The sequence below is a fragment of the Ranitomeya imitator genome, chromosome 3 (assembly GCF_032444005.1).
Source record: "Ranitomeya imitator isolate aRanImi1 chromosome 3, aRanImi1.pri, whole genome shotgun sequence".
Lineage (NCBI taxonomy): Eukaryota > Metazoa > Chordata > Amphibia > Anura > Dendrobatidae > Ranitomeya > Ranitomeya imitator.
Genome location: NC_091284.1, coordinates 791,100,275 through 791,120,715, shown reverse-complemented (window position 1 = coordinate 791,120,715; position 20,441 = coordinate 791,100,275). Strand labels below are relative to the sequence as shown.

Sequence of the window (20,441 nt, the reverse complement as noted above, 5' to 3'; positions counted from 1 at the left end):
AGTTCACATCAGAAAATTCAATTCATTGTCACAGAAAGAAATAAACTCTTGCGACTCGATGGATAATGTAAAGAATCGCGGGTCCACATATTTCACACAAAGTCTACGGGCTACATAACGTCATTGGCTCTGCTCACACACCGAATGTGCTTGTTCACAATAATGATGGGTAATCCATGCTGTCAGCATCTCAATGTTTAATTAATTTTACTGATTACATTCTATTAATGATGACAAATGTAAAATGGGACATGATTGGTACTCAGCATCGCTCTCCGAGAAGTTCCCCAGCACAACCAATTGTGGAGCCTCTCAACAATAGATAAGATCAAATGGCCACAGATTGGGCGGACAAGTATTACGCATCAGTTTTCACTATAAGAATTATAATAAGGCAAAAGATACTGAATATCTGCTTAAAAATGAGCCCTCTCTTCCTTGACCTTGCCAGAAAAATGACTTAAAGGTATCCTTGATGTCAAATTCTCATCTATATCCTACCAACTATCATGTTTCATTTATAGTACTGATTTTATTTTTTGTAGGATCCACGGGGCATTTCAGTTATTTTAACCTATTTATGATGGACTCTGTATAGCTCCGCCCATGCCACTGATTGGCAGTTTTCTGTATACACTGTGCATAGGCAGAAAGCTGCCAATAAGCGTTAGGGGCAGAGTTATACAGAGGTCATGAATATGGAGGACAAAATGGCAGCAGGATCACTTGTCCTCTAGTGAATTTCCTGCTGATAAAACAGTGATTTTATCAAAATTAGACCAAACAGCCCAGAAAGTGACATATTGCTGGAATCAGGGTCAATGTTTTTACATTAAGCTTCTCTCAAATTAGTTGGTAAAAACCTGCTGACAGATTTTCTTTAAGCTTTATTGGCCTATTGGCCGAATATGTTCAATGATGACGAGTGAAGGACTAATGATCTCTCTGGGTAACATCTCTTATAAAAGATCGATGTTGGGCGAGGAAATTGTTTCCAGAAGATGATGTTGAGAATATTGTTTATAACTTCAGACCGATCTCTAAATCTCTATCTCTTAGGGAGACCTAAACTCCTCTATGTGAGCAAAGAATTCAACAGCATAAGCTACAGCTTCTCTCTTAAGGTACCATCACACTGAGCGACTTTAGAACAATAACGATAGCGATCCATGACGTTGCAGCGTCCTCGTTGTGTTTGACACGCAGCAGCGATCAGGATCCTGCTGTGAGATCGCTGGTCAGAGCTAGAAGGCCAGAACTTTATTTCGTCGCTGGATCTCCCGCAGACATCGCTGAATCGGCGTGTGTGATGCCGATTCAGCGATGTCTTCACTGGTAACCAGGGTAAACATCGGGTTACTAAGCGCAGGGCCGTGCTTAGTAACCCGATATTTACCCTGGTTACCATTGTAAATGTAAAAAAAACCAAACACTACATACTAACATTCCGGTGTCTGTCGCGTCCCTTGGCGTTCTGCTTCCCTGCACTGTGTCAGCGCCGGCTTGCTGTAAAGCAGAGCACAGCGGTGACATCACCGCTCTGCTTTACGGCCAGCGCTTACACAGTGCAGGGAAGCAGAACGCTGGGGGATGCGACAGACACCACAATGTAAGTATGTAGTGTTTGGTTTTTTTTACATTTACACTGGTAACCAGGGTAAACATCGGGTTACTAAGCGCGGCCCTGCGCTTAGTAACCCGATGTTTACCCTGGTTACCCGGGGACTTCGGCATCGTTGGTCGCTGGAGAGCTGTCTGTGTGACAGCTCTCCAGCGACCACACATTGACGAAACAGCGACGCTGCAGCGATCGGCATCGTTGCCTATATTGCTGCAGCGTCGCTTAATGTGACGGTACCTTTACTGTTTATACTTCTTATATACAGTTAAAAAAAATCTCTCCCATCAAAGGTTTTAACCTCTTAATATTTTGCACTCATCATATTATACAGCACTGTATACTTACAATTGCTCATTTTGCCTTTCTACCCATCTTATTCTTCTCTTTTCCATTAGGTCTATGAAATAACGTGATTAAAAACTGACTAACTGAATCCTAAGTGCTGCAGAATATGTTGGCATTATAGAAGTAAAATTATTATTATTATTATTCCCTCTAAACTCTATGTAGAAACAAGAGGTCAATTTTCTCTGCGTGAATCATGAACAGAGGAATGATTTTTACAGGGAAAAGAGACTTCCCGTTTCTACATAGAGCAGAGAAAAGAGAAGAATTATCTGGGTAGAAAGGGAAAATGAGTACACAGTGACTGCAATATAATAATAGGATAAACTCTTTGATGGGAGGAGGAGGAGGACTTCTTTAAAGACAACTTGCCACTTGACACAGATATAGATTTATTTTCCTGGTTTAAATGATGTTGTTCTCTTCAATTTGGAGATGTTGTTCCTATACTTTTCCATTCCTGAAATTTGGTCCACACTTTTCTGTATAGAAATCTGGACTTTTTAGCCAAGTGGGCGTGGTCATTAATTCATATTTTGTGAGGGGTTTCTTGAGAGCTAAATAGACGAGATTCGCATACAGAGATGATAGGGCCATATCTCAGGAATGAAAATACAGAAATAACAGATGTGCCGGAATAAGAGAAAACCACATCGGATTCAGCAGAAGAGCGGCATTTATACCAGGTAAATCAAAGTCATGTATGTAGCACTTGAGAGGTCATGTTTAATGGCCAGTTAATGAAGCAGTGGTCACAAATGTTCATGCTTAAATTACACAATACTCTGGGACCCTTTTTATAATGATTAGAGTCCTAGTGGTCGAACACCTAGTGATCATACATTTATCACCGATTTTGTATATAGGTGATATATGTTGTTTATAAGACAGTCCTTATCTGCGTTCCTTGGTGACTTTTCCCACTACTATAATTAATTCCTTAGAGCACCACTCCAGTTTTTGTTTTAATTACAGAGCTGTATTGGTGCTTCCAGTCTAAGATCACTGACTCTAGTCTTATACTTACCCACCTTTGTCTTCATCTTCTATCAGTGTCACTCCGGCTGGTCTTCAGTAGGTTGTGACCTGCTGGATCTTTCCAGTGTTTGCTTCATGGAGTCGGAGGTCACTTTTCAATGCAAGTCTATGAGAGCCTCGTACTCGCCTCGTTGTGGCTCTCATAGTCTAACATTAAATGCTCGTGACCGTTACTTCTGCGACAGTCAAAAATTGTGGTCACAAGATGGCGAAGCAGGATCGGAGCGGCGCGTTTAAAAGGTGAAGAAGGCAGCAGGTGAGCATATTACTGAGATGAGGAACCTTAAGTTAGTGGCACCACTCCATTGCTTAAAAAACCCCAAAGCAAAACACTGGAGTGGTGCTTTGAGTAAATTCGAATAGGGGGCTCGTTGGCGGCACTTTGATGGTGTTTCTTTAAATGAGTAGTTTACAGATTTTTTCTACCTAAGGTGCCACGAGTTGAAATCTGATCACAGGAACATTGTACATAGTATTTTGTGTGAATTTTCTTGAGGCGCCTACTTACCATTCATAAGCAAAAGAAAAATCATATTTGCCTTTATAAAATTGACCCCAAAGTGTACTTGGGCCTGTGACATACTATTAACCCATAATCCTTTTTTTTGGGACGCTTAATCTTTAGCTTCTAGCAACTAAGATTTTATAATTTTTATAATTAGGTCCAATTTTTTGTGTTTTGTTTGTAAACTGAATGTTTTCAAAATAGGAAATCATGTCATTGTCATTTTTAAATGAATATTGGGACGCCCTTTTCTGATAAATCCGTACTTGTAAAAATTTTAATTTGGCAGGTAATGGGTTAAGATTGAGTGCTCAACTGGTGTGTGAGTGTAATCTATAAACATCACTAATATGTAATATACTGTATTTAGCATTTCAGCCCAGGCTTCGTTAATGTAGCATCTCGTTATCAGGAGTACATCAGCAGTTTAGTCGCCAAAATTACGTGAGACAATTCTCGGTAACATTTTCACTTCACTCTTCAATATTAAACTTAAAATACAAAACGTGTGAAAAACTTTACTTGGGATGTGGCATGTAAAACACTTTGCTAAATCACAGGCAAAATTGAAAACTTTTACCTAATTTGCATTTTCATTTCTGATACCTTGTACCATCCCGTTTATGTGCATCTTTTAAAAAACAAAAATCAAAAATTCTAAAATGTCCAGTTATAAAAGGATACGTAAAAAACTGAGAGTTCAGAGCTCTGATAAAGAGGATTACAGTCAATCTATTCTATAAGACACCAAATGACAGCTATAGGGATTATTGGGATGGGAGAACGGCAGGAAATGTTATAATAACGCATTTTTGAAAGTGGTTAGGGCTGAAAGAAGGGGTATTATAGGTATCACATAACCCTTCTAACTTTTTTTATCGTTTTTATTTTAGGATTTTTCTTTGACGTTATCTTCCCCTTTGAACAACAACGACAACAACGCAACATGACCCAAAATTCTACGTTGCAAAGGAGGTACACGTAGATTCACACCTGGATACGATAATATGGAAGCAGTATGATTGTGGAGTGGACAATTCATAACTTGGGCTATTAAGGCAAGTATAAAAATGATTGGCTGACCTAAACCAGTTCATGTGATAGCTTCAAATGACTTCGAAAGATGTGACTGAGATGTTACGGAACCCTACCGCACCAAGAATATGTTGTGCAGTTATAGGTATGTATAATAGGTTCCATGTGAGATGTATGTCCCTAATGCATCAGCCCACAGGCTGCGCCCCTGGGCAGAGAGGACAAGATATTCCCCTTTTGACCTTCCCCATCTTTTGAATTCCCACAGTAAATATCGGCAGGTTCCGGCCACCTGCGGCTATTGTAATGTATGTCTGGCCTGCCGCTTTTCAATTGGCCCACCCTCTGTATCTGTGTGATATATATTCTGTGTCCTGTGAGTAAAGTGTTGTCATACTGGAAATACGTGTAGAAGCAGTGATCTTTTATATGCGCCCATGTAACCAAGGAATTCCAGCCAGCGTCATTCATTCCGACTCCAGCCAAACCGGAGTTTGGACCTCCTGAAACATGGGGTGGTACTGAAAGAGGTACTCCAGCACGGCAGACCCCGTTACATGACACATTAAAAAACTTTGCAACCAGAGAAATGTAGACAGCGTCCAATTCAGGATGTCGAACTAAAAAGATGAAGTTTAGATTACCATAAATAGCACAACGTTTCGACCCATAGTGGGTCTTTTTCAAGCACTTGAAAAAGACCCACTATGGTTCGAAACATTGTGTAATTATGAAAAATATTTAGAATTGAGAGTCCTCAGTGGTTGATACCTTTTAATGGCTAACTGAAAAGATGGTAACAAATTGCAAGCTTTCGAGACTGTTTAGTTAAAACCCTAACAACCTGGATTAGCCACAATCTACATTTCTCTGCTTGCTATCACATCGCCAAGCAGCTACTTGGACATGCGTCTCACACTGTGAATACTGCCAGACATTTATCCTTTAAGAAAGCTTTCATCTATAGATCTTTGGCAGAATTACTTGTGTACTGGATTACATTAACATTTTCTATATCATCCAATATTATTGCTATTTATTATATTACAGAACAAGTTATTTCATCCCTAGGTCATCATTTTATTGTATTTACTGTAGAGACTATGTTTTTTTTCCAATGGTAACGCTTGTGACATTGAATGTTTATTGACTTGAAGTAACGTAAAGTATGTCTGATGTATGAAATTCATCCCACTAAGCGCAAGGTCACTACACAGACTCGTATTTCGCTTTACATATTCTATTCAAGACACTAAATAAGGTTATTGTCAATCATGAGCAGCTTCACTACAGCTTCATAGAAAGAGTAAAGGCTTTCAGTTATACTCTAGGGAGGGAGTATTCTCCAATCCTATTTTTAAAGTGGACATAGTGCAGTTCATGTGTACGTCCTGAAATGTAATTATTTATTTCAGTTTGATGTGCAAAAAAAAATCATCAAAAATCAAAAGCGATAATGCTACACTGCCTCCGATGGTCAAAAGTGGCATTGCGGTGATATCAAATTAATAAATTATTTGATACTAATTAATTAGATAATTAACCAATTTATGCACAAACATTTTGGTGAGAGGGTTCCAGGCCTGGTTAGTATTTCCCTTTATACTCACCTCATCCTTATGCATAGTTAGAAAACGAAGTAAAATGGAGAAGGCCCTTCTTCGCTTCGTGACAAATCCATCACCAAGTTGAACGTTCAGTTTTGAACTACATAGAATTTGTAAATTTTCCCAATCTTTGCTTAGGGGTCAGCCACCATTATAAAAAATACACTAACAAGTTAATTGTCTGGATATAAAATTTGTCCTTATGCGCGTCTAAAATAGAAAAATTAACGGTGACCCAAATGGGAACGAGAATTGATGCATAGGATCGAAGTCTCTGCACAGCGCTACTTAATAAGTAGGTTCACTCATTTTGTTTTTGCCTTGTATGATTTCATACATTTTTTTCCGTGAAAAACTCTGCATTTTTCTGTCCCAGGAAAGTGAGATTTCTGAGATCTAGTGCACAGGCTGCTTAAATTTTCCTTTCAGATTTGAAGCAGTTTCATATCTGCACCACGTCATGTTACCATGAATATAAAGCATTAATCACAGGACATCCAAAAAATACTACCAGGAATTAAAATTTATTTTTAAAAAATCTTAAAATGTAGCACCCATTGTATTGTATTTATTGTGCTGTAAACAGTTACATGATCTCTAATAATAACAGATAAAATACAAATGATCAATGTGATTAAGAATCTGGAGCAGGCGGAATCAATGCTCTAACTTTAAAAATGGCCATATCACCCTCGCGACCCTCACAATCTCCCTTTACGGCTGAATCAATAACATTTGTGGGGCCACATCTCTATCACTTGTCTTTGTTTTGATATGCCATGAAAAATACACCGGAAGATGAGCCGCTTTGTACCTATTTATAACTATCGTATTGTGCTATGAGTATTGAATTGTCTATCTCCGAGCTGGAATGTTACCTGATCGAACTTGGCACGGTACAATGCCGCTCATTAAATTCTGCTAAGAACAATAAAAACACAGCGCAGCACCAAAGTAGGTAATTTGTTCCATTGTTCCACAATGCAGTATACATGTATTACTATTACAGGCAGAATATTAATAATGATGAAAACATATCCCAGCAGAGTGAAGAACGAACTCCCCACTGAAGAAGACAAGATTGGCAAGTTGGTGATCAAAGATTTTTCAATTTAAGAAATGCATGTCGATTCAGATGACATTTTATTATTGTTATAATTTCTTATTAGCGCACCATTGATTCCATGGAGCTGTACATGAGAAGGTATTACAGTGAGCAAGCTACAATGACTTAGGCTAGGTTCGCATTGCGTTAGGCAATCCGTTAAGCGCATAGCGCTTGCGGATTGCACTAACGCAATGTTTATTTTGGGGCCACGTTCGAAGTCCCCGCTAGTGCAGATCCCCGATCTGCACTAGCGAGGGACGGACCTCGGACGCACCTCGGACGCTGCAAGAACAAAAGAACGGCGCATCGCTAGCGCGTGCCGAAAATGGCATGCGCTGGCGATGTGCTACAGGCAGAAATCACATTGCTGTCCATGGGTGCGCTAACGGACCCCTTGCACAGCGTTAATTGCGACATTTTCGCTGTGCAACGCAGTCCGTTAGCGTTAACCCATTAACGCAATGTGAACCTAGCCTTACAGTGAGCAAGCTACAATGACAGACTTGTTGAGTGGAAGAGAGAGCCCTTCCCTTGAGGGTTTACATTTTGCGGGATTATGGGGAAAGAGACAGTAGGCTGGGGGGTTGCGGCAGCTCTGATGGTGCTGAGGTAGCAGCAGGTTATTGCAGGCTGTAAAAATTCTTGAAGTGATGTATTGTAAAGGTTCATCAGAACGTTCCGAAACTGAAGGATAATCGGTCTTGTTGGATCATGGAATTCCAGAGTATGAGAGATGTTCAGGAGAAAACTTGGAGGCAATTGAATGAAGAACGTACAGGTGGAGAGATGAGTGGAAAGTCTTGAGATTACCAGAGATTACATGTTGGAAGGTATCGAGAGATTAGTTCGGTGATATATGTAGGAGACAGATTATCGACAGCTTTGTAGGTCAATGTTGATAGTTTGAACTGTATATGTTGGGCATTGACAGCCAATGAAGGGATTTGCAGAGAGGAGAAGAGGTAGAATAGCGAGGCGAGAGGTAGATTAGCTGTGCTGCAGAGTTAAGGACGGATTAGAGAGGTGCGAGAGTGTTAGCACAGAGACCACAAAGGAGAATATTGCAATATGTGTAACAGGAGATGAAGAGGGCATGCGCTAACATTTTAGTACATTCAGGGTTGAGGAAAGGATGGATTTTGGAAATGTTTTGGAGTTGATGGTGGCAGAAGGTGGCTAGATCTTGGATGTGCAGTTTGAAGGACAGGGCAGACTTGAGGGTTACTCCAAGGCAGAGGACTTGCGGTATAAGGAAAAACATGATATCATTTATTGTAATGGATAGATCAGGTAGGGGAGTTAGGTGAAAAGGAGGAAAGATGAGGAGTTTTGTTTTGTCCTCGTTGAGTTTTAGTAAGTGTGATGCAAATTGTCTCTTCAGAGAGGAATAGGACTAGAACTCTAGTGCCACCTATTGGAAGTAGCAATCCTAACAGTCAATGTCGACCCTTTAACGAGCCTTGTCACATGACTTAGGATAATAGCCAAACCAGAATCTCAATTTGCAGACACTGTGTTTCGGAGTACTGTGATGAGAAGAGGAGGATATGGCTGATAGACACTCAGGGATTTTGGACAGCAAAGGGGTGACATTTTGGCCAGAGAGGTAGATCTTAGTATCATCAGTGTACTAATGATACTGGAAGCCATGGGATTTTATTATTTGTCACAAGACAAAGGTGTACATTGAGTAGGAAGAGTAGGCAGTATCAGAACAGAACCATGATGGACACCGACAAAGGGGGTGGTGTGAGGGCATCCAATGTCCCCAACACTTAATAGCAGCTTTCTGTCACTATACAATGTACACAGAAAACTACCAATCAGTGGTGTGGGTGGGTTATAAAGAGCTCAGCATTCTTAGCTCTGCCAGATCTGCAGCAGAGAAAACTCTGATTCTAACATAACTGCTGCACCAAGTATACTAAGTGATACATTGCTTGAGACAGGATCTTTGCTACTACCTCCTAGTTCTGTCAGATTATACAGCTAACACCAACATGGGTAACAAGTGGATTGTGCAGTAGGGAAAGCACAATAGTGGAGCATGTACAATGAAATAAAGTGGACTTGAGCCACCATGTCAATGTGAAGGCCAGAAGTAGCATGCTCTGGACACATGTCTTGAACCATCTTAATGAATAGTGATCGGCGAGCATGCTTGGCACTGGTTGATATGCGATCGAACATTGAGGTGCTCAATCGAGTACAGAGCAGTACCGAGTATCGCGCAGTGCTCAGACCCCCGAGAGTGAATTATCCAGGTGCAGAGAGTAAGAGAAAAAATTTTGAGTTTGCCATTCACTTCTATTGTTCTTGCTACTCAAGTCGATCATGTCTGATCCAAGCATCAGACTTTCTCGATTCGAGCACTCGAGCATTTCACTGCTCAACCATCACACTACTGATGAATTTTACAAAAGAAATCTTATCAAAAATGTGTGCGACCAGGAAGGAAGTTGATGTAAGATCCAAAAGTTGTTTTTAAATTTTTTTGAGGTTAGACAAACATATTAGGAATTATATCCTATATATTTTTGATTCCATATATTTCTTTCCGTATGTTTTTGACAAACCAACACATCCTGCATGGAGCCCCCAATACTGGGTCATAGTTATTTCGAAACGACAATAATAATAATATTAGTTTTTAGTGATGAGCGAATATACTTGTTGCTCGGGTTTTCTCGAGCACGCTCGGGTGATCTCTGAGTATTTATGACTGCTCGGAGATTTAGTTTTTCTTGCCTCAGCTGGATGATTTGCGGCTACTAGACAGCTTGTACACATGTGGGGATTCCCTAGCAACCAGGCAACCCTCACATGTACACAGCCGGGCTAGCAGCTGTAAATCATGCAGCTGGGGCAAGGAAAACTAAATCTCCAAGCAGTCATAAATACTCAAAGACCACCCGAGCGTGCGGGGGAAAACCCGAGCAACGAGTATATGCGCTCATCTCTATTAGTTTTCCATAAAAAAGTCTGGGCATTTTTAAATTAAATGCCAACATTTCAGGAACTGTACAATAGTGCATGGCTAAGAATTATAAGACTGATCACAAAATTGCTAGTCTACGGTACGCTATGATAAAGTCACATATGAAATAGCAAATGTACAAAACTAAGGCAAAAAAATGGAATTATTCAAAAACAAAAGCAAAACACAGGCAAGAACAAACCTGTTGATTAATAATGGAACACTAAACCTAGAAATGAAACTTCCTATTAATAATCTTGTAGAAATAATGCATTTGGGTTAATTTTCACTTTTGACCAATGTACAAATCATGGGTGGTGCTTAAGGGGTTGGCTTAATACTCATTGTCTCTGAAGACAGTGGGGAGAGGCTTCTGCTGAAGTTATATTTTCAACAGACACAGGTTTGCAAAAAAGATCTGCTGGAAATTGCCTAGATGGACACCGGCAAATCCTTCCCACATGTTCCTGTCCCCCAGTTCTGGCTCTAAAAGTAATTTCTACACAACTAAGTTTTTTGTTTTTATTTCTGATAAGTTTTATACTCATGAAAAGTTGCAAAGAGAAGAATTATTTTTCTCTCTATTAGTTATTGTTGCAATATAATCCAAAATAGGATCAAAAGAAAACTTTTATTTCCGGAGGAATGGCTACACTTTTCTGCTATTTTTTTTCTTTTTTTGTGTGTTTTTTCTATCTAACTAGAACATCTACCAGCTACTGTAAGGATGAGCAAAACATTAAAAATTCACCAGTTTTCAGATCCAAAAATATGTGATTTTCTTGTAATGGAATTCTTCACATAAGAAATATCATTTCATAATAGAAAATAAGGGAAAATTGCAAGTTTGCGAATTGGCAAATTGGCATAAACTTACGAATGTGTCCTTCTCTATCCATGGGTCATACTGCAAAACATGCATTTTAACATAGTCTTCTCTGGCAACATAGTCTAGACAGTTGAATCATTGACTTAGTGACTATTACTTCTATTGCGATATTAGCATTTGTATGGCGCTGGATAGATAGAAAATTGCATTCCCCTTCTGAGTGCGACATTAACTCAAGAGACATTCAAGCTGCATTTCTATGAACCTAAGAGTAGAGTACAAAAATAAGGCCATTGACGAATGAAAAAATACAACAAAGCTTTGAGTTATATCTACTCATGTGTTTGGAAATAAAAAAAAACATTATTTGACAGTAGTAGTACTGCGGGCAATAAGAGCTGAACAATTTTGCTGTAAATAGAGAGAAACACTACTTCTTGGATGCTGTAAATACCAAAATAGCAGAGGTGATTTCACTTGGAAGTCAAAGGTGTCCACACACATGGGAGAAAAGTTCTCGGAACCCAGTGATTTCCGGGGGCTGACTATGTATATGGGGCATCCTGACTATCCTCAACAAGTGAGACTGGGAAAAAGAAGAATTAATTTTAACATTCTAGTGCCTCTGTTTTTAGAAAACTGAGGAAACTGCCAACTTACTTTCTTTTCGACTCTCCCGTGTTTGGGCATTAGTGTTGCGTGTGATATTTGTCTGACACAGTAATCAAAGTGTATGGTGGTTGTAAAAGTGTTGTCCAGGACTTACTTATGGCCCATCCATGGGATAGGTCATCCATATCAAATGGTGGGGGTCTGGCACTCTATTCATTATGTGATAGCCCTTATAGCTATGGAGTTGACCCCACTTTTCCTTGATGCATGTTGGATTCTATTAGGCTACAATATTTGTTCGTGCAGGAGATATGCCATTAGCATTGACCACAATTATAAAATAATTCATTGAATATTTGCTCCACTTCTTACTTGCAGGGGTGTAGCTATATGGGGTTTAGAGATGACAGTCATACTCTATCCATATGTTTGACTAGGCCAAAATGCCCTTCAGTTGTATTGAAGAACTTTAGTGTTAAAAATTGCCTTAAGGTTTCGCCTTCGTACAGATTTTGGATTGTGACCCAGAAGTTCCACCATTTTTGACATTTAAACAAAAAAACTATAGGAGAGAAGAAGCGCACATAGGGTCTTATCCGACAACTTCAGAATCTGTTATTCAGAAAACTGTTCACATGGTGCCCCTTTGATAGGGCATATAAACGTCAGCTGCCGCAGATCCACGGGTCAAAGATTGACCATATCAGGAACCATATGAAGGATTTTTGTGGATATTGTCCGCGCTGCTGAACAAATGGAAATCTGGACGTATTGATGAAAAGGAATGGTGGTCTTATTCAACGCATTTCGAAGTCTGCACATGACTTCTTCCTCAGGAAATACCGCACACATACATATGTGTGTGGTATTTCCTGAGGAAGAAGTCATATACAGACTTCGAAACATGTTGAAGAAAACCACCATTCCTTTTCATCAAGATGTCTGGATTTCTATTTGTTCAGCATCGCAGACAATATCCACAAAAATCCTTTATATGGTATCTTTGGACACTTAAAACTTATGACGTGATATTGCTTTACTTGTAGTATTGATGTTTTATTTTGTTATGCTTTTTTGAGTATGTTTAATTATGGAACATATTTCTATAGCAGAGGTGACAGATATCAGCACTTCAGGGGATCCATATCATCTGCTATTACCTGTGGCGGAGATTTTGACCTGCTTTTAGCCTTTATACCGCCAAGATCTAATTAGAAAGTGATATTAGCATTAGGTGATAATTAGGATCAAATTTAATAACAGATTTCACAACAGGAAGTTGTGTGGACATAGGTAACCTGTCCTGTTTATATTGAGGTGTTAATAAACTACAAGTCCTAGCAGGGACTCTGTACCAATATGCACACTTTACGCATGTCTAATGGTTTGGTCTTGAGAAAAAAAGATGACTTTTAATGAGATAAATTGTAAAGTTGATTCTTTTTACAAGCACTTGGCAATATTGCCCATTTATAATGATGATGATGAAGATGAGAAAACCTCGTTAAGAACTCAAATTTATCACTCTACAAATTAATGGAATTATCACAACATGCCTAGAAAATCCTCAAAAGACCTCAACACACATCAGAACCAATGGGTGGCCAAAATAAAGACTTTATTGTTAACATCTCCTGAAAGAATATCGCAAAATAGTTTTTTTTCAAAGATGGTCATCTTGTGATTCATATTTTAGATTTATATTGGACCAAGAAGAAGAGTAAAAAATAAAAATGCACTTAACTAAGTTAGTTAGTGCAATTTCTAAACTTTCTCCAAGACCTCAAGTACATCAGAGTGCTTATATTTTTCTTTTAACTACTAAACTCATGCAGTGGATATGATAAATAATATAATATATGTAACACATGAGGTTAAACACCTTTCACGTGTATCCCAAGCTCTTCTTCTTTCACCTCAGGTCCACTGCCCTCTGTTGTGCTCCACGTCGGGTTGTCTAGGTTGCCAGGTGTGGCTCAGTGATGTCATCTCCCTACTTCTATTTAAGGCCATTAGGACACAAATCTGTGTTTTAGGATTGAAACTCGAGACTTTTGTTTGATGTGCTCCACCATATTGTGTTTTAATTTTCTTCAATCAATGCTAGGTTCCACTTCATCCATCCTGCTGTTCCTAAGACTCCTGCCTGTGGCATGTCCTTATCCAGAGAATATAATGGGCACACTGTATAGTTGAATGAGAGAGGTGCTGGCTGGACATCCAACGTCAAATATACAAAAAAAAGCCGCACTCAAGTCTTGATTTCAATGTGGAAAGTTTTTTTGTTTTTATTCAAGTGCACAGGCACCACCAAATAGTTTTTAAAGAAAAAAGCAAGTGATTGCGGACAACAAGGTAACGTTTCGACCAGGCACGGTCTTTCTTAAAACCTCACTTAAGTAAGAGGAGTGGTAAGGAAGAGAAGGTATGAGCAGAGAGTCCCCAAGGACAGTTCCAAGTAGAATTCAGGAGTAAGATGACTGCACCACCAATGATATGGACATCTTACTCCTGAATTCTACTTGGAACTGTCCTTGGGGACTATCTGCTCATACCTTCTCTTCCTTACCACTCCTCTTACTTAAGTGAGGTTTTGAGAAAGACCGTGCCTGGTCGAAACGTTACCTTGTTGTCCGCAATCACTTGCTTTTTTCTTTAAAAATTATTTGGTGGTGCCTGTGCACTTGAATAAAAACAAAAAAACTTTCCAAATTGAAATCATGACTTGAGTGCGGCTGTTTATTTGTATATGTGGCGTGTCTTTATCAGGAGCCTTCCTGTTTGCCGCACCAACACCGAGTCCGTGTGCCCACCCTGACCAGAGGCTTAGAAAATCAACCTTTGCAGGTGAGACTGAACACATCTATATATTGTACGGGTTTGCTCAGGAAGGCACTAGGCAGCTTTCACACAGGTATTGTTTCTTTTTCCAAGCCAGCAGATTCATTAAATTTCATACATTTTTTTCTTGCAAAACACATAAACGGACGATAGGCATGCGGAAAAACAAAATAGGGCTCACCTTTTCACAATAGTATCCAGATTCTCTGAGCAAAGTCTGACCAGAAGACATCTCTCCATCTCCTGCAGAGACCAGGTCTCTGAGATGAACGAGTATTTCAACAGGTTTAGTAGTACATGTGCACTGCCAACTGATAGTGGATGGGAACTGGGTGCAAATTCTGCAACATCGATATTGGAGGATGAGCAGACTAAATTTAGAGTATCCGAAAATGATGTGAGGAGGCAGTTTAAGTCACTTAACATTGGTAAAGCTGCAGGACCTGATGGTCTCAGCTCACGTGTCCTTAAAGTTTGTGCAGACCAGCTGTGTACTGTCTTTACATGCCTATTTAATGGAAGTATACAAACACAGAGGGTACCAGTGTTATGGAAAACTTCCTGTCTGGTGCCGGTACCCAAGACTTCTTCTCCTGCAACCCTAAATGACTATCGTCCTGTAGCCTTAACATCTCACGCTATGAAGGCCTTGGAAAGATTAGTGCTTGCTCACTTAAGACCAAGGGTCAATGCTTTTATCGATCCCCTTCAGTTTGCTTACCGACATAGATTGGGGTGGATGATGCTATTCTTTCTCTGTTACATAGGGTACATTCATTTCTGGAGATTGACGGAACCACGGTGCGAGCGATGTTCTTCGATTTCTCGAGTGCATTTAACTCCCTGCAGCCACTTTTACTACACAAAAAGATGACTGATATGAAGGTTGAGGAGGGGATGAGAAATTGGATAACTGACTACCTATCAGATTGGCCACAGTTTGTACAGATGGGAGCAGTTGTGTCAAGCAGATTACTGAGCAGTGTAGGTGCCCCCCAGGGAACGGTGCTTGCGCCCTTTCTATTCACACTGTATACTTCAGACTTTCAGTATAAATCTGAACTTTGCCACCTTCAGAAATTTTCGGATGGCTCCGTGGTTGTGGGATGCATTAGGGGAGATCAGGGGGATGAGGAATATAGAAGGGTGGTGTCGAATTTCGATTGGTGCAATGGTAACTATCTACAACTAAATGTTAAGAAAACCAAGGAGTTGGTGGCCAACTATAGCAGGATAAAGATGGAATGCTTACCGATCACTATTGCTGGTCAGGAGGTAGAGCAGGTGGAGAGTTACAAATATTTGGGGGTCCATTTGGATAGCAAACTGGACTGGAGATGCCACTCAGAGTTTGTCTACAAGAAGGGGATGAGCAGACTGTATTTCCTAAGGAAGCTGAGGTCTTTTAATGTGTGTAGCAAAATGTTAGACATGTTCTACCAATCTGCAGTGGCAAGTGCCATCTTTTTTGCAATCACATGCTGGGGTAGTAGTGTGCGGGTCTCTGATGCTAATAAGCTGAATACGATTATTAAGAAGGCAAGTTCTGCTGTGGGCTGCAAGCTGGACTCTTTTGGGGAGGTAGTGGAGAAATGAACTCTGAGAAAGTGTATGGCAATTATGAACAATAATGCACATCCATTATATGAGCTATTCATGAGACAGAAGAGCACCTTCAGCAACCGGCTTATACTCCTGAGGTGTAAGAAGGAAAAATATAGGAAATCGTTTGTGCCAACTGCCATGGGAATGTACAACAATAACACTAGGGTTAAACCACCAAGGTGAATGTCTACTTATTTCTCTACATTTCAGTTCACTCGTTGTGTATGTCATATTCTAATGTATAATGTATAATGTTCTTCTGTCAACTCCACTGTCATGTCAACTATGTAATTCTTTTATTATTTTTATGATTTGATTTAAGTTGTGCTGCTGTGATACCATAATTTCCCACGGGATCAATAAAGTGTATCGTATCGTATCGTATCGTATGTTCCAACGCTACACACAAACAGCTATGAGTTGGTCAGCTTTCCTTTTAAACCAGCTACCTATGATGGATTAGAAGATAGGAATGACCGCTTCCACCCATCACTTACCAGTCATTCTTGACCCCTCAGCCCTTTGCAAAACCGGTCATCAAGGCAAGGTATCTCAGTGACACATCACTCCTTCTAGGAGTTGTCGGCAGAAAACGCCATCTTGCTGACTGTCCACGATATACAGATTATATTCAAAAACTTATCTCTTTCTTCCAGTTTGTAACAATCTTAACTAAAAGCCTTCTCATCCTAAATATTTCTCAAGTATATTTGTTTTTATTAAGGCGCAAATTACTATGATAATATGACAAACCACGCGGGAAAAACTTTCAATTGCAGAAGTAGCTTTTAATATAAAATCAGGCATAAAGATTCTCTGTACTTAACTTTTCGAATTACAATATTATTTTTTCTCATACATCAGAAACAAGAAGAATGAGTCTTTGCTCTGAAAAAGACTCAAATTCACAGAAAAAGGGGAGAAAAAAATCTGTATAAATATTATGTGTCATAAATCAAGACTTATCTGAAGTATTTTCCAAATGTTACAGATGAAGCCACCCCGGCGTCGTCTGGCAACGTTGTGCGGAATCTGTTATAGATTTTGTTTTCACAATAAATCACATCAGCCAATCTAGTTTTTGGCATTGTAAAGCAAGTTTATGCTTCCCGAGAAAGTCAAGAGAAGCAATGTGTCAACGAGCATGAACTGGATGGAAGCAGAACTTTTAGCTCCGGCAAAACACGTGCATTTTATAGCAATTTATTCTTCTCACCTTTCAAATCTAGAAGATGTTCGCAACGTTTATGCTAAAGTCAATATGTAGTAAACCGCGGAATGATTCAATAAAACCAAGTGGTTTGTATAAATAAGTCTGGAGAATTTGCAAAGAACAGCAAAGTTCTCTTTTGCAAGAGGAATAATTCCCTTTAATTTCATTTTTAATGATTAGTAAAAAAAAAAAAGAAACATTGTGATGGATGGATAAAGGAGTTTTGAAAAATGCAAACTCAGTTTGTTAAAAATTGTCGTAGAAATAAAATAGTTTACATGTTTAAATGTTTGATTCTATGGAAAAGAATGAACATGCCAAATAATCAAATAAAGTGGCAAAAATGCCCTGCCTACAGTTGGTCACAACACTTTTTTAAACCTTTTGAAGCTTTGATAAGTGAGAGTCTGGTGCTGAGACCCAAACTATCTCTAAATCAAAGAAGCCTGAGAATACCAGCCCCCAGCTGTCTGCTTTACCAAGGTTGGTTGTCAAAAATGGGGGGACCCCACGCTGTATTTTTAAAATTATTATATAAATAATTAAAAAAACAGCATGGGGACCCCTCTATTCTTGATAACTAGACTTGCTGGAGCTGACAGCTGTGGGTTGCAGCCCCAAAAGCTTTGAGTTTTGCAAAAATACAGGGGAACCCATGCCGTTTTTTTTTTATTATTTACAGCGCAGGAGCGGCAGATGAATGTTCCCATCCGCCACTCCTGCTCTCACTGTATTTAGAGGTAGCAGGTGTCAGATGATGGGATCAGTAGTCCCATCAGCTGACATCAGTGATCAGAGGTAAACTTTATACCGCTGATCACAGCTGAGCGCTCACGCTGCCTTCTGACAGCGTGGGAACAGCGGCTCTCTGACGGGGATGATTTCACCGCTGATTGGAAGTGTTGTTTGCCGCGCTGTTAAGCACATTATAGAGCAGCAAACACTGGATCTTCGTGCCCCCATTCTAGTGAATGGGGTCTGGGTTTGGATTCGGGTCTAGGTACTGTTCTAGTACCTGAATCCGAACTTTTTGTAACTGTTTGGTCAAATCCACCAGATCCGAACATCCAGGTGTCTGCCCATCTCTAACAGTAATATAATATTTACACTGGCTATAGGGCTTTTTGTTAGAATCATTCTTCTTGACATTTCAGGAAGAGTTTTCAGCAGGTTATTTAGTCCTTACCACCAGTCAGAATCACAATGTCAGATAACACCTTGTACACAGGTGACAACACAAGGTCTACCTATCACAATAAGTTATATCACAGCTCACCTCCTTTTCCTCTTCCCATGGTAATTACCTTTGGACAGGCTCATTAGACCCCAGTCAGGGTCTGACCAATGTGACTATGTACACGTGTTGTTTCCTGAAACAACAGGAAATTAGAGTCTAAAAACTTCTGTCTGTACCTTAATGCAAATTGTGATATGTTAAGAAATGTGGTTATAATATATAAAATGGTGATTTAAACCATAGGTCTTTTTTTTAATTATATATTTCCGTTAAATGAAAGTGTTTAGGAAGAACTGTGCTTAGTTGAATAATTCTTCCCTCTGTTTTAATAGTTGATGGAGGGGTTTTGTCAAAGATTTTTAAAAAATACATATTGTCATGATCCAGACCGGGTTTTGAGTCCTGTCTTCCCCTTTTTCCAGTCTGGTCATGTCAGGGGTTAGCTTTCTCAGCCTCAGTCTGGTCTCTGGTTTGCTGTTTATCTCCGCTGTGTCCTGCAGACCATGTCAGTTATAGTTTCTGCCTACGGCATGTATAGCTGACTCCATTTGCCGTGATTTGTTCTGCTGCTTGCTTACTGAACCTGTGTCTGTTTTCCCCTCTTCCCTTTCTGACTCAGTGTTCCCCTTTTGTGTATTGACTCTCTGGTTTTGACTTGGCTTGGACCTTGACCTGTGGTTTTTTCTCTTGTCTTTGGCATATCTGCTCCTGACCGGTACTGACCCATTTGGCTTGTTGCTGACTCTGTGTTTGCTTATTCCTTTTGTATTGTGTTACAGTTTCATATCGACCCGGCTTCTTTTGACTATACTCCTGCCACCTGTTGGTGATCTCGAGGCTGCATCGTAGGTCTGGTCTTGCTGGGTGCAGTCCTTCCTCCACTCTATTGCCACCTAGTGGAGCTTGTATTTACCTGCATTGCAGCTGTGTGACACATATCAAAGCTACAATCATTTCTTCTGTGGCCATCTATGGGGCCTATGCATGTTTCTATTGTGTACATGTCTGAATTTATAGCACTGTCTCATGGTTCCTTTAAATTAACATATTGCAAATGACATTTAAAATATTTATATTAAGAAGGATCGATACACATGCAGCAGACTTGATTTCAGTGGGAACTAGAAAATATCTACCTATCTATTCATCTATCTATCTATCTATCTATCTATCTATCTATCTATCTATCTATCTATAAAAAAAAATATGTAAGAGCAAGCCACAGTGAGGAGTCATTAAGGCCATTGTCTTGTCCATATTATATGCGACACGGGCCGATTAATAGAACAGTAATGATGTAAGACAGGGAAGACGACCTTTCCCATTTAGTGGCCACTGTCGGATAATTCTGAGCCCAGTTGTTAGGATGGTGCTGAAATGTTGGGGGTCTCCAACAGTCAAAAGCAAAAATAGGAACAAAGCTTTATAATTAGATGATTAACTCAATGTAGAAATGAAACAACTATATAGGGACTATCTATTATCTCATATCTATCCACCTCGAACTGGCCCATAGGGGAAAAGGAAATTCCCCCATTGGGCCCCTATGAAGACATGGGGCCCCAACCCCACTGTATGGGCAGCTCATGGCAGAATTCACTTGATCCATTCTGTACAGAAAAGGCAACGTCTCGTCATTCATTTAACAAACTATTTATTTTATCATTATATAGAGGCATAGGTACATTTCTGAACGTGAATAATGTAATATTTGGCACCTCAGTCTGACAATGCATCTATCTATCTATCTATCTATCTATCTATCTATCTATCTATCTACCTATTATCCATCATCTATTATCTATCTATCTATCCATCCATCCATTATCTATCTATCTATCTATCTATCCATCATCTATTATCTATCT

General features: G+C 39.6%; 1 protein-coding gene across 1 annotated transcript in view; it reads right to left on the bottom strand.

Annotated features, from left to right (window-relative positions):
* Nucleotides 1-20,441, bottom strand: part of CNTN5 (contactin 5) — a 2,082,395-nt gene that overhangs the window by 1,664,462 nt on the left and 397,492 nt on the right. The window lies entirely within an intron of this gene.